Source organism: Camarhynchus parvulus, chromosome 2 (genome assembly GCF_901933205.1).
Source record: "Camarhynchus parvulus chromosome 2, STF_HiC, whole genome shotgun sequence".
Taxonomy (NCBI): Eukaryota; Metazoa; Chordata; class Aves; order Passeriformes; family Thraupidae; genus Camarhynchus; species Camarhynchus parvulus.
In genome coordinates this window covers 34,596,670-34,610,669 of record NC_044572.1, presented here as the reverse complement: position 1 = coordinate 34,610,669, position 14,000 = coordinate 34,596,670, and the positions used below count along the sequence as shown (strand labels likewise).

The 14,000-nt window shown below is 39.5% G+C and overlaps 1 protein-coding gene across 6 annotated transcripts in view; it reads right to left on the bottom strand.

Moving 5' to 3' along the window:
• CREB5 (cAMP responsive element binding protein 5) overlaps nt 1-14,000 on the bottom strand; it is a 256,976-nt gene that overhangs the window by 141,984 nt on the left and 100,992 nt on the right. The window lies entirely within an intron of this gene.

Here is a 14,000-nt window from a genome sequence, read left to right as displayed (position 1 = left end):
CTTACAGACAGCATATTGTTACTTTGACATGCAGACTAATATCTTTTCATTAAAAATTTCTTTAAAAATGCAAAAAAGACAAAAAAATTTAAAAGAAAATTACAATAATAGAGGAATATATCAGGTAGAAGATATGATGCACCAATATAAACTCTCTGCAGTATTTACCATTCTTCAAAAACACCAAGAAATGTCAGGTAATAAATAAAGAGCCATTAATTAACCACTTCTGTCTGGTAGGACTGAGTGAGCACAGAATGTCCTATAGTGCTCCCAACCCTTCCACTTTTGAGCTAAAAAACACAAAGAAAACCAACTCAAAAGTGCCAAACAGTTATTTCAAATACTGAGTGACAATTGTATGACAGTGTGGGGTTGGATTCTTTCCCCTCGCACCCATTTCCAATCTTAGAAAAAGAAAATTCATAGAGCAGACAGGAGCAAAATCTTCCATCTACGAAGAAATTGCCTATGTATGTAGGAAAAAAAAGGCAGCAAACAATAACTCATGTGCCTCACAGGACATGAGAGAGTCTATATTTCTGCATTTTTTCCTTAAACTGATCCCAAAAAATTTGCAGAAGGATGAAACAGACATTCAAATGTTATGAAGCACCTTTCAGAGGGTCCTTATATTAAGGGCCAAGTTGAAAAGATATTCGCTCAGCAGTGTACTTTAGTTTGGTACCATCTCTTGATCAGAAAAAATAGATTCCCATAGAATATGTTTCTTTGAGAATCTGAAAGCAAACTGATCTTTAAGTGATTGTACTGTAAAACAGTGAGTCATATCAAGGAGTAAGAGCCATTTTTAAGCTCTTAGTAAACAATAGCTTGATCTAAAGACTATCACTGGTAGACAGGAGAGACAAGTTTTCTCAGTGTAATGACCTGGGGACATGAAGGAGAGGGAAAAAGGCCCAAGAAATGTGAAGGGGGAAAAACCAGCACCTCTGAGCAATATCTTGCTCTTCTGCCATGAAAATGTAACAATAACAGAAAAATATAACAATTATGAGAAAAATAATAATATCTAATAAATCAAAAGTTCTTTAAATTTAGTTAGAACTGAAGAGAAAGTGATGAACAGATGTGATGCAGTGTCAGGAGTTGTGATATGACCACCATAGAGGTGCATGTATGAGGCAGGATCCATGGGAGACAGTGGGAGCATTCTCTCCAATGTTGACACCAACCTACAGCTCCTCCTAATCTTTGATTTTATTTCTTGGTGTTAGACTGTGAAAGATATCCCTTTCCCTAAATGATCCCTGTTCCTAGTGGGTAGCAATGTGTGCAAGCAGGATTTCAAGCACATGAAGAGATGAGCAGCATATGTATAACCTGGGTCATGCTTGCAGAACCTCACACCTTTTCACACCCTTCCTGGGGCACCATTCCAGTACAAGGAGCAGAAATCTGGCACTTCCATTTTTCCACTCATACCATCATTAAAAGTCTATAACTCTTCAGCTTTTTAGTTTAATGGATGGAAACTACATCTTGTGACAATAGGTAAGTCATTTCTGTTATCAAGGCACATCTTGTTTTGACAACAAATGAAAAACCTATCTCTGTTTATCATGATATGATATTTATTTCTGTAACAGGAGACACTAGGGTACACCACAAAAGGGTGATTATTGAAATGGCTCTTGATTAAAGTGTGCTAGATCATTGGGTTCAGTTTGTAGAATCGTGTGTACTTTCAAAATCCAATTCCACACAGATATTTTTCAGATCACATAACGTGAACATCTGAAGTTAGTTCAAGCAGAGTGTGTCACAGTAGTTAATATACTATTATCCTAAAAATAATATAACAGTGTACTCACTTATAAGAAAAAATCTAATTTCTCAATAAATAAGGTTATGGGGAGCTTGATGCAACATCACCAGTTGTTCACATATATGGACCTGTAGGTTTAAATCTAGGGTGTTTTCAAATACTGGAATATTACTATAATATTATTGTCTGTAGTGGAAGAGCTATATACAAGTATTTAGAAAACCACAGTGGGGGACCAAAAGAGAGAGAGAAAATAAAAACCAGCTTAAAACACCAACTTGATGCAAGGTCAGACACCTTCCTCCCAAGTACATTTCTCAATCAGGCAGTGATTTTACCACATGCTAACTATTTACAAGCCAAAAAAGGTTTGCCAGAAGAATCACCTCTGTCCAACAGGCCAGAGCAGGAGTTTGGTTTTATATAGTTTGAATGCTGCAAAGTGTTTTCAGGAGAGTTCAGCATCTTTCTGTGCTCTTGTAAGCACAAATTCAGCCTGAGCTTAAGTGCAATTCTAAAACAGGAAGTGTTGAATGCTTTGCTGCAAATTAAAGCCACACGCGCCTACCATATTTACACTAGCAATGATTAAAATTTCTAAGTTCCACAGAAAAGGACTTGAAAATTGTGGCAACCTGTAAAATTCAATAAAGAATTCTTCTCAGAGCACAAAATGTTCTATAGACCAGATTTTTCCTATATAGTTGAGTACCTTTTATGAAGCCCAAATGATGTAAATGGGACATTAATATAACAGAAATTCCATTCCAAAACTGAATTCTAAAATTCTGTAGAGAAGTCACCCATCACAACTAAATGCTCCACTTCTTTGAACCAATGTTCCATGAGAAATATTTTTAATATATCAGGTGCAGATTGCCCTTCCTTGGTACATTTCTTGATGCTCTATTTATTACAGAGTTATTTTTGCAAGACAATTTTTAATTTAACTTTTGAAGTATGATGTTAAAAAGAAAATCTGACTTTTTGTTGTTACAGCTGTGACGTCCAACAACCACCCAGAACACAACTGACATTAGTTCACTTGCACTGAGCAGAATGTTTTAAAAAACCCAACAGCTTTCTTGATCTAGCTTGCTGAGAGCACCTCTGAGATATGACTCTGGTAGCTGGAACCAAGATTTTGTTCATAACTGACACCCAATACATGCCAGATAAGTCCAGCATTTTGGCTGATCTCCTTGTCTGACACCAAAGCAGCAAAAAGGATTTGGATAATAGTTTATTGGCTTTGCTCACAGGAACAATAGTGCTATCCAGAATTCTCTCCACATCCTCAAGTTAAAGCACGTGTGAAGTTTTAATGCTTCTTTTACTTGCATAAAGGGTCTCTGAGCACTGGGTAGTGCAAAGAAAAGAATACTAGAACTAAAAACCTTTTGCTATTCCATACAGGCTGCAAGTATCCTCTCTCTTTTTCTCTACAAATGTATTGTCTTTTGTACATATTTACCCATGAGTAGTAATTTCCATTTTCTTCAATGGATTCCTTACAGACTGCAATTCAATGGTACAGGTGTATAAATAAATAAATAGATAAATAAATATATTTATATAAAAGGGTAAAATAAAAATTCTAATTCTCATTTTTTCTGAGACAGTGTTACCATGTCAAGGGCATCATGTAGCTCTCTTTGACTGGTTCTAGGAGTTGGAGCAACCACTAAAATGTGTGAATGTATTGTAACACTTAGGACATCATAAGCCAGCTAGAGTCACATTAAGTCAAACACTAGATTTTACTGCCCAGTATATTAAAAGCCAAAATCTCCCACAAACACAGAGTTTGTCACAGAAACAGAATTAACAAGAAAGCAGATTCCACTTTCTTCTGGTATCAGAGTCTATCTACGTAAAAAATACATCTCTAAAAAATGCATCTCTACACAACTAGACAGGTGCTAGGAATGAATTTCAAGAAGGGGTTTCTGATGTTTACATCCATGGGATGTCTTTGTTGTACAAGATACTCATTTTATGCTTTTCTTCCAATTGTTTCTTTTCTCCAGAGAATCAAGTTAAGCCTTGCAAGCTTATCTCAATACCATGCCCAGCTGCTTTAAGAATCCACATCTATGAATCCTCTGTATAAGTCTGTCTAATTTTCAAAGATACATATTTTCAGGGATATGAAAAAAAATGGATGCACAAACACAACTGGAAAGATAAAAGAGGTAGACTGTAACCCAAGCACTGAATGTAGCATTCACTGCTCCCACATCCTCTGCTCTTCACACAGTCTCCCTCAGGAAAATGTGCATAACTTCAAGTGCAAAATTTATAACTGGGCTTGATCTCTAGGATCCGGAACATTCTAGATTTGAACTCAGTCAGAAGCCAGTTGTGGCCATCATAAACTTACTGCCCACCCAAGGAGAAACGTTACTGCAAAGGCTGTGCATCAAACAATAAAATTTAAAACTACAATTGCTCCCCTTGAAAAATCCATTTTCCTGATGTATCTACCCAGCTGTCATATATCAAAATTTCAAAAAAAGATTAGTTTTTCTGTGACTGTCTCCATTACACAAGCTCTTAAACAGATTTCCCTCTCACAAAATCAGATTCTAATCCGATACACAGATATCTCTTCCCTGTTAATGGTTACGTGCCCTTCTTCAAACCCATTCAGGAAGGGTTGCAGCACAAGAGGTTAACACTTCACGTGCACCACCACAAGAGCAGGGATCCCTCCTGGGGCAAAAAGACGAGGGTTCAATAACAGATCATAATGGTTACTGTTTTAATAATCCTGTGAGTGAGGGCAGTGGTGGAGATAAAAGAAAGCATTAACTGCACCTAACAAAGACCAGCAGAAGAAAATAGTACTAAAGATGGACCAGAGAGCCACAGGGTGATAACCCACAAATCAGCAGTGTCCAGAAAGCCTGCAGGGGCAGGCTAAAGTCCTTTAAGCTCCTCAGGAACAGCTGAAAAAACTTGACTAGGCAAAAGTACATGGTAAGCAACATCATGACCATCACAACAGATCACTGGCAACCAAAACTGCTGGAATCCTGCAGAGCCCTCCCAGGCTTAGGTGGAAAGAAAATAGTTTAAAAAAGATACCTTTAACAAGTCCATCCTGAATTGCACTTTAGGCATCATCTATCTGGATTTTGGCAAAACCTATCCTATTTTTCCTTTGTGATTTTGTGAAATAAGGGTTACAACTCAGCACAGGCAATGAGCAGAACCCCACGGAGAATAAAACTGGAAAACAAAAACAATCACTTAACACTAAATACTTCTCAAAAAGTCTGCACAGAAGCCACACATGCAGAGAGCTTTATGACTGCAGCATGTCTTTGCTCAGCATTCACAAATATGGGGAAGTAATCATTATTTATAAAAATCCCATAAAAGGTATCCATTTTTTTTACTCCATAAATGAGTAATGACTCGATCATTTAGAACCCATGAGTCATAAGTTTTCTCTTGTAAATAGGATAAGATCAAATCCCATGGCAACATGTTCAGTCATAGTTGACTTAATTGTGTATTTTTCGCCTTTCTTCCTCTGCCTTCCACCTTTGGAGCATTCTCTGCCTTATACTTTAATTTGTAAGAACTTGGTCTCGTCTACAATACATCAAAACAAAGACCACAATTTTTTAAGTAAGGACATCAGAGGAAAAAAAAAAGCCAACACCAAACTCCTTTTACTGGAGTCCACTCATTCAAAGTGCTCATGGTCCTGCTGATCTTTTATGTAATAATGTTCCCCATTGACACAGATAATGGGAATGCTGACATGTCAAAACTGTTTGGTGGGATTTTTTTGCTGTTGCTGTTATATCCCACCCACCCCTGACCCAGGGAAAAGGAGAATTGCCTCCAGGCTTTAATCATAATGCAGTACACACAGGCTGCTAGTCAGATACTCTGTGTCTGAAAGGTAATAAAAAAAAAATCTTGAGAGAAAATATTTTGGATTTCATTGCTCCCTTGCTATGTCTGTGCTTTGGGGAAGAACAACCAACAGCCGCATTTTTCAATGCCATTTGAGCAGGGTTGAACACACAAATCCCATTATTGTTAATGGGATTTGTGCACATAATTCTGAATACTTTGAACAATCTCCCGTGAAGTTTCTCCCAACCCCTAAAGAAGCAGGAACAATTCTACGTTATTTAAACATAATCTCACTGACAGGTAATTTTGTGACACAAAATTTATTGCTGGCTTGTCCTTTGAGGGCATGTTTCACCATTAATGTTTCCTTTTAAAAACTTCAGCATACATTAAATGCTCATACCAAGCTTCCTGGTGTTTTCCTTGGAAAATCTTGCTTTCTGTGGTATTTCGCATTATCCAAATCCCTCTTTACTTCCCCCTCCTCCTCTACAAATACGCAGGACACCCTTGAAAATGAAATATTTGATCTCTGAAGACCCTACTGGTCAAATATTCTTTTAAATAAACCCTTTACAGTATTCACTTATTACCTCAGACATTCATGTGGTATAAATTTTAAATAAATGTCTACCAGCTTGCAATTGATCAAGTGAGCTAGAGGCCATGAATTTAACATGACTACTTCTGCGGGCTGCCTCTTACAACCTACCATTTGCCACTAGACTTCAATGCAGTCATTAACAAAGTGGGCCACGGGCTCACGGTCCTACAGGCTAAAAGGCTATCTCGGATATCAAGACACCCTGCTTTGGCTTTCGGCCCTTCTGTAACACTGTAAGTGGCTTTAGCTCATCTGCGTTTATGTCAGTGAGTCATTTGGAGATCTCAGACATACCTTCGAGATGGTGAATTGCTGAAACAGGTCATGCTACCAATTAACACGAAAAACAAAGTAATTTCCTACATGCGAGAGCAGACAATCGTGCTGGAAGGAGGAAATTAAAAATGCCATTATGTCACATGGCCCAGCAGGGCTGGAGCACAGCTACTGCACAGATCACAGTCATAACACATTAGAAACGCACAAGCCAGGACTTGATCACGGATGTTTTATGTACATCATCATTACCTTAGAGGGAAGGCTCTCTAGTCCTAATAAGAAAAGTATCTGATGAGATGAAAAGTTAAGAATAGGACCTACGTAGCTAACTTAAAATACTTGGGGTGTTCTTGTGGACGCAGCGCCGGGAAGGGTTTCAGTGAGTAAGGCCTGGCTGTCACTCTGCCAAGGACGTCCAGCGCTGCGTGAGACGGAGTAACTGGAATCAGCTGACACGGCCAACGTGATGCTGTATGTACAGTCTCTCCAAGAGACCTTCTTCTCTTGCCTCCAAGGTTTTTCACCACCATAGGTCCTAAGGGGGTTTTGCCTACTGCTATCAGCAGTTTCAATTCAAAGAAATCCAAATTTTGCTTAAGGGATTGTTATTAATTGCATTAAGACATTGCCCCACGGCACGAGTCATTTATCAGTTCAACACTGTAACCAATTGACTGAAAGGTGATGAGGTTAAGTGTACCACAGTACGGGGAAAGACTTGACTTCACCTGGAGAGAGGAAAGCTCAACAAACCATATAGAAAAATGGGATTTCTCCTAGCTTTTTTTCCGGGAAAGAGCAAAAAACAGTATTCCCTTCAGTAGCCCCTAGTTAGAAGAAAATAGACCCATTTTCTAGAGTACAAGCAAGACTCTAGTAAGTTTGAACAACTCATTTCCCCGTTACCAGCTGCTCTTAAAAAGCAGATCTGGCAGCTGAACTGAAAGTTCTGCCCACGTAGTTCCCTGGCTCTTACCCCACCAGCACACGTTGCTTTTCTGCCACACTTGGAGGAAAATACCAGTGTACTTCTTCCTGAATGCCTCTGCTCCTTCTGCCCAGAGACCACTGGAGGGTGGAGGACAGAGTATGATAGGGCCTGAAAACACATGAACTGCGTGTAGGAGAAAAAGGTTTCACAGGTTTTCTGCTGGGGCTCACATTACTGCTGATGGCTTGAGGAACGGCTGCGGCTCCTGACCGTCAGAAATGCCAGTATAAGCTTTGGAAAGCAAATTTCTCGCTGAGCATCAGAGCTAGATACAGTCAATATTACTAGATTGAATGCAGGTGAAAATCTTCCACTAACATAAATGAAAACAAGGCTAAGTCCACAATTTATTAGAAAAACATAACACTGAATAAACAAGTAAAATACACTATATTTTATGACAAGGTGTTTTCTCCCTTGTGGGAGAAAATTATTTCCAGATTCAAATACATCACAGTAATGTACATTTCTGCAGTAAATACCATCTAAAGATCTTAAGTGCAGCCTGCTGGCAAACCTGCTTTCCAGAAATCACTGCCTGCCCCATCTAAAGGGAGTCCTAAAAGGCTGACTCCAGAAAATCACACAGTATTTCCATTCTGTATCATCTTGATGATCTCTGTCATCACCACAAAGCTATTAGTGCACAGACACACACATGCAAAAGCACACCAACACACACACACATGCACAGGAATAACTAGGGCAATGGAAAAAACATTCCATCTTTGCTCACTTATTCCATATACAGGCTAATTTCTAAACCACAGGGGAGCAAATGTTCTATAAAGCACTCTTATTTTACAACTAAATACCCATGCTAACGAAGAGTTAGCAGCACAGTCATCACTATCAAAAGCACTAACTTTTAGATTAGTAGCAGTTGGCGACTCAGTCATTCATTTTTCATTTTAAGGAAACCTTTTTAAGACTGCGCTCTTGTTTTCAGGAGGACCATAAATGCACTTCTCATGTTTTTATTTTATTTATTCTGCCCTGGGGATTTGGGTCCCTCTTTGCAAGCAATAAATTTTTCTTTAAATCTTTTTGGTAATAATATATTTTAAGACAAATTGGACAAGGGGAGCACAAGCGCAGATCTCCTCTCCGAGTGTTTTGGCAAAGCATCTGTGCTCCATGGTGTTTGTAATCAACTTCTGGTCACTGAGAAGAGTGCTAATGACCTCTGGAAAAACGGAAAGCACATATGTCAAAACATGGCTTTCACCCCTCTGCTCTGCACCACCCCCACCTTGCTCATAGGGCCACCTTCCCCTCACCACAAAATAAATTAGTAAGTAGGAAGGCAAGAAGGGAAAGACAGACAGAAAGAGACACTATGGCAGCTTTCAAAATTGTTGCTGTAAAGGATTTATCTGAAGGTCTGAAGGGACAGCACTCAGTTCTTGACAGAATGAGTTACAGTGGTTAGAGGGGGAAGGAGGAGGAGGAGAAGGGAGAGCAGCCTGGGAGGAGAAAATCTCCAAAGTCTCATGTCTAAAATGCTCTTGGAAAATTGCCAATTACCAGTTCAGAACAATGTTGACATTTAGCCTTTTTCTAATCAGCGTTGTCCGTCACCCAGGGCAGAGATTCCTGCTGTATGACGGAACTCTTCTGCTGCTGGCTGCGGCGTCCTCCCAACAGTCTGCCCCCTCTGCCCATGACCACTCCTCACTGGCACCCACCCTGGCTCCCCTGCTCCACCCCAAGAGCTTGAACTCCCCAAGAGCAGGCTGGGGCACACAGGGAATGTGGCTTGGGGCTGATGGGCATGGTGGAATACGGCACACCAGGAGTAGATGGTGTGGAAGGCAAAACCACCACTGATGCTTCACATTTGGACTCCTGACAGAGGCAAAGCAAGTGGAGAAAAGTCTCATTTTAAGACAGATTATGGTTAAAAGAAATTCAGTAGACACCATAAGGTAAAATATGGCATCCAAGCCCTTACAGATAGTTAAATTCAAGTACTGGATTTTGAATTGACAAAAGTGATGATGCAGAAACCTGCAATTTCACTCGTTTACCAGTTTCTGGCTTTGACCAGAGGAAAAAAAAAGGAACAAACAAAGTTGACAGAACTGCAGAAAAGAAAGTATTTAATGGTTATTAATAACGGTTCCCATTATTTACAAGTCAATTCAACACTCTCAGAACTCTGACAAGTTCAGTGTCATTCACTGTGCAGCTCAGAAGAGCACAGCACAAGGCTGAGCTACATCATGTTTCATCTATCATCACAGAACAAAAAAAAATCTTGGCACAAGCTCGTCCTAAGCTGCTATCAGCTCACACACATCAGGACTGAAAAGGTCAGAGAGCACTATGGAGCTGGCACTGATAGAACAAGATAAGGCATGCTGTACAGTGATAGCCTGCCTGAGCTATCACCAAAGCAAGGGCAGTACAGAGGGAGCAAAGCACTGCCAGCACAAGGCAGTGTGCTCTGCAGCAGCTGGCTGTCATCGTGGGCACTTTGGTGCCAGTCTCACTGACATGTCAGGGGGAGGTGCCTTGCAGCAGGAGGGAGAAGATTTTTCTTTCTTCATCTTTATTGCAGATACTCTGCTTAAGGACAGCAGGTAAGCAGCTGACTGATTTAAATTCAGTTCTATAGTCACAGTGATTTAAGCTGCATTAAACTTGTTCATGTGGAAGTAGATGTGAATACACAAACATCAAATTAGGTAAATGAAGGATTAGTGTTATGGCTCAGTAAACAGAAGTAAATTCATTTTCAGAAGTTATTTAGGAATATACTCAATTAATTTTTGGTGAAATTAAAAAACTTCTTTAAAACAAGTCAAACACCTCCAGAATATCCTTCAATTCAGTGTTTTGAATGACCTCAAGCAGTGAGACTACCGACAAGTAAATTTGTACAGTGTAAGTTCTTGCAAAAAAGTACGATACAGCTTTGAGGCAGTAAGTTATTTCAGCTTGGGCTTCACTGCAAGCAGGTAAGTAGTGCTGCAAAATCAGCAGAATGTGTGCAGTTTGCACATCCCTAAGTTTTTACAGTGTCCTGGCTGGATGTCCTGAAGCTGAAAACAGCCATTTTCAGCTGCATCAGATTCGAATGTGGACCTAGCTCTGGGAATGCCTGAAGAGAAAAAAAGCCCTGTGAAACAAATTTGCAACAGCCTCAAAATAGTTTTGACTTAAATCTTACACCATTTTACTCTTGTTCCCCTTTTCCTAACAAGTTTCAGCCCATATCAAAATTCTTTTACCAAGATTTTGACAAGCCAGACACAAAACAAAACCAATGTGTCCATGTTAGTGATTTCAAGGCAAAATAGTGGTCACAGCCATGGTTAGAGAAAGGTGTTAAATGAGCAGTGGTGGTGAACATGGAGAACAAAGTGCTATACTGGCTTTGTGTCAATCTTCAGACAGAGGCCCTGATAATACAACAAGCACCACATATGTCACTCCTTGGCTTGGGTTTTGCAGAAGGGAAAGAGTAAGTACATCTGAAATACCATTTGAGAGGGAGAAGTCAGCTGTGGCAAACCCAGCCTCAGTTAAGAAGCAATTCTTTAGAGGAAATATGGTTCTTTAAAATGCATTTTGATTTGTTTTTCCAAATCTGTCCAAGTCAGCATTTATCAAAGTTGCTATTTAATAAATTTTCTAGAATTCATCTTCCATTTTCCAGAATTTAAACCAATAAATTGAGTTTTGTTCTTCTTGGGATAACATTCCCATATTATCATCTCTACTAGCTTTCAGACTTATCAACCATTTAAGAAGCAACAAAAACAAACCAAAAGAAAAAAAGAACATTAAAGGCACTTGAAAGAATCCACATCCTGATTTCAGATAGAGAGGAAGGGCAAACATGAATGGAGAAGAAAAGCAGAGGGGGTTTGGGGAAATCTGTCTAGGACTAGATGAAGAAATATAAGAAAATATCTATTCCTCTGTGTCAGAACTAATAAACAATTCTCTCTACCAGTGACATAACCCAGAAATCCTGTGTCCTGTGCTATTTTGTGTTTCACAGAGCACATTCTGTAGAATAGACCAGAAGGAGAGAGGTTTGAAAAAAATATATTTTGGTAATTCTACTAAACCAAGAAAAACTTAATTTTTTCAGCACAAAATGATCTTCCTAGGTGCCCCTCCCTTTAAATGCAGATGCCAGTGCTCAGTTCTCACCAAAATGGATAGTCTTGGTAGATTTGATTATGCCAGGTTGCTCCCCAAAAAGCATGTAACAGAGAAGTTTTAACCACACTGAAACCAATAAAAGTTTTGCCAGTAGCTTCACTGGGACTAAGTACCATTATGAAACCTCAGAGTCAGGACAAACAACTCTATTTATTTTTCTCTATCATTCATATATAATAGTTCACTTGGTTCTGCCACTTGAGAAAAAGATGTGAAAAGCTACACAAGTAGAGCAGGAAAGTAACCACAGTACCAAAACAGATGTCGAAAAAGAGGTAATTGAGTTCTGAGGATGATCAGAGACCCTTTCTGGCCTTCCATTATTATCACTTCAGTTCAAATGTCAGTGTTATTACTGAGAGCATCACTGTGTGTCTTTCTTTTCTTCAAATACTGGCTCTGGAAGACTTTGATGCTCCATTTAAAAAGAAAACTTAGATTACTAGCCCTCATGGACACAGAGAAAACCTTAAAAGCATGACTTGAAAGCATGTCTCAACATACCCCCACAGGATGAAAACCCAGATGTCAAGCAAAAGGAACACCTACTTTATTATCAATTTTATTAATGTCTGTGCCTTAACCCTGATTAGAGCCAAAAAGATTAAAAAGAATTAACCTTTTTTTTTTTCTCTTCTTATAAACTTGTTGGCTCATGTTTTCAAGATTTATTTCCAGCTGTAAGAATTTGAAATGTTTTGAAAATGGGAGATAAACATCTCCTAGAGTTGCAGAAATGTGGAAACTGGTGTTTCATTAAATGAACCAAACCCCAAATTGCAAGATGTGTGAGGAAATCACTTGGGAGCAATTCTGTGACAAGGAGTACCCTACTTTGGGCACATAGCTCTGGTGTCTTTCTAGAGCTCCTACATTCTCTTCTTCTTTTTTTGTTGTTGTTTTGGGGGTTTTTTTGTTTCTTTTGTTTTGTTTTGTTTTGTTTTTTGTTTTATTTTAATTATTGCATGTGAAAACATACTAGCTATTCCAGTGTTGTTCTCTTTATTGGTAATACAAGGAACAGCAGCAGGCTTAATTGGAAAGTAGAAAATGCATGTTTTGTAATGCAGTTTGCTGCAGTTATTTTTCTTTCTGAAAATAATGGCACAAGTGAAAGTTTCTAAAGTCTGTTCTGCTGTTGGATATATCAACAGAGTCTCTTTGCAGCGTCCATGTAAAGCAGACAGAATAGCTGCAGAGAAGCTGGATTTGGACCCGGACTGTTTAAATGACCAGGCAAGATAACCAGCCATTCAAGTTGCCAGCAGTGAAGTGGTGCTGCAGCAGCATGGCAGCCTGTATTTATAAGCTCCTCATCTGCTGTGCCACAGCTCTGTCTAAGCGCAGACTCTTCTCATGCTGGTTTGCTATTTCTGTACTGAACAGAAATAGACAATGGACTACATTCAAGCCTATTGTTTTGCAGTGTTGGGTATTTTTTTTCCCGGTGGGCTGACTTTGGTTGATTTTGTTGCACTATTGGCAATTTTACTTATCCAAATATTAAGAGAGAATGAGAACCTAAATGATTGATAGCAGTGGTCATTGAAACACTAGCAATGTAAGGAATTAGTGTGTTCTCTCCCTCCGTATAATGATCCAAAATTCAAGACTGACAAAGAACAAGCACATGGGAGGATCTGGCTCATGCCTTCCCTTTCATCAAATGCATCCTTGGGAATAATTTAAATATCGTATTTCAGCCTTGTTTTACACACAGAGTGGAATGGAAAGTAACTGCTGGGTTTGTATTAAAGGCAGGGGGTACAGTGGGAGAATAATTTTGCTAATCCCTCAATTCAGTCCCTATATCCATGAGCCCAGAAAGAACTATTGCCTGCTTTCCACACCAAATGGCCTGACTCTCTGGGATATCTTTGAAAGACATTTCTTTCAGCAGCTTTCTGACGCTGCCTTTTGGCAAGCTGTCCTAGCTGAGTGTGAGTGCATTGTAAGCATTGCATCGGAACATGTAGGTTTCTAAAAATGAGAAGAAGGCTTCCCCTTGCCTGGACGCTGGAGCTCAGTCTCTGATTTTATATGGAGGGCGTGGTGATAGGGTGGAGGGTGAGAACCAATAAATGCTTATGGCTGTGAAACATTTGGAAACACTTGAGCACAGGCACTTTTCCATTCTTACCCCTTTGCCGCTCTCTCCCAGCGCAGAGGAGTGCTGGGTGAAAGGCAGAAGTGAACTCTTGAAGTTTCCATTTGGTGACAACAGAGGGACAGTTCCAAGGAAAGCCCAAAAAAACATCTTCCTCAGCTTTTTCCCCTTCCTT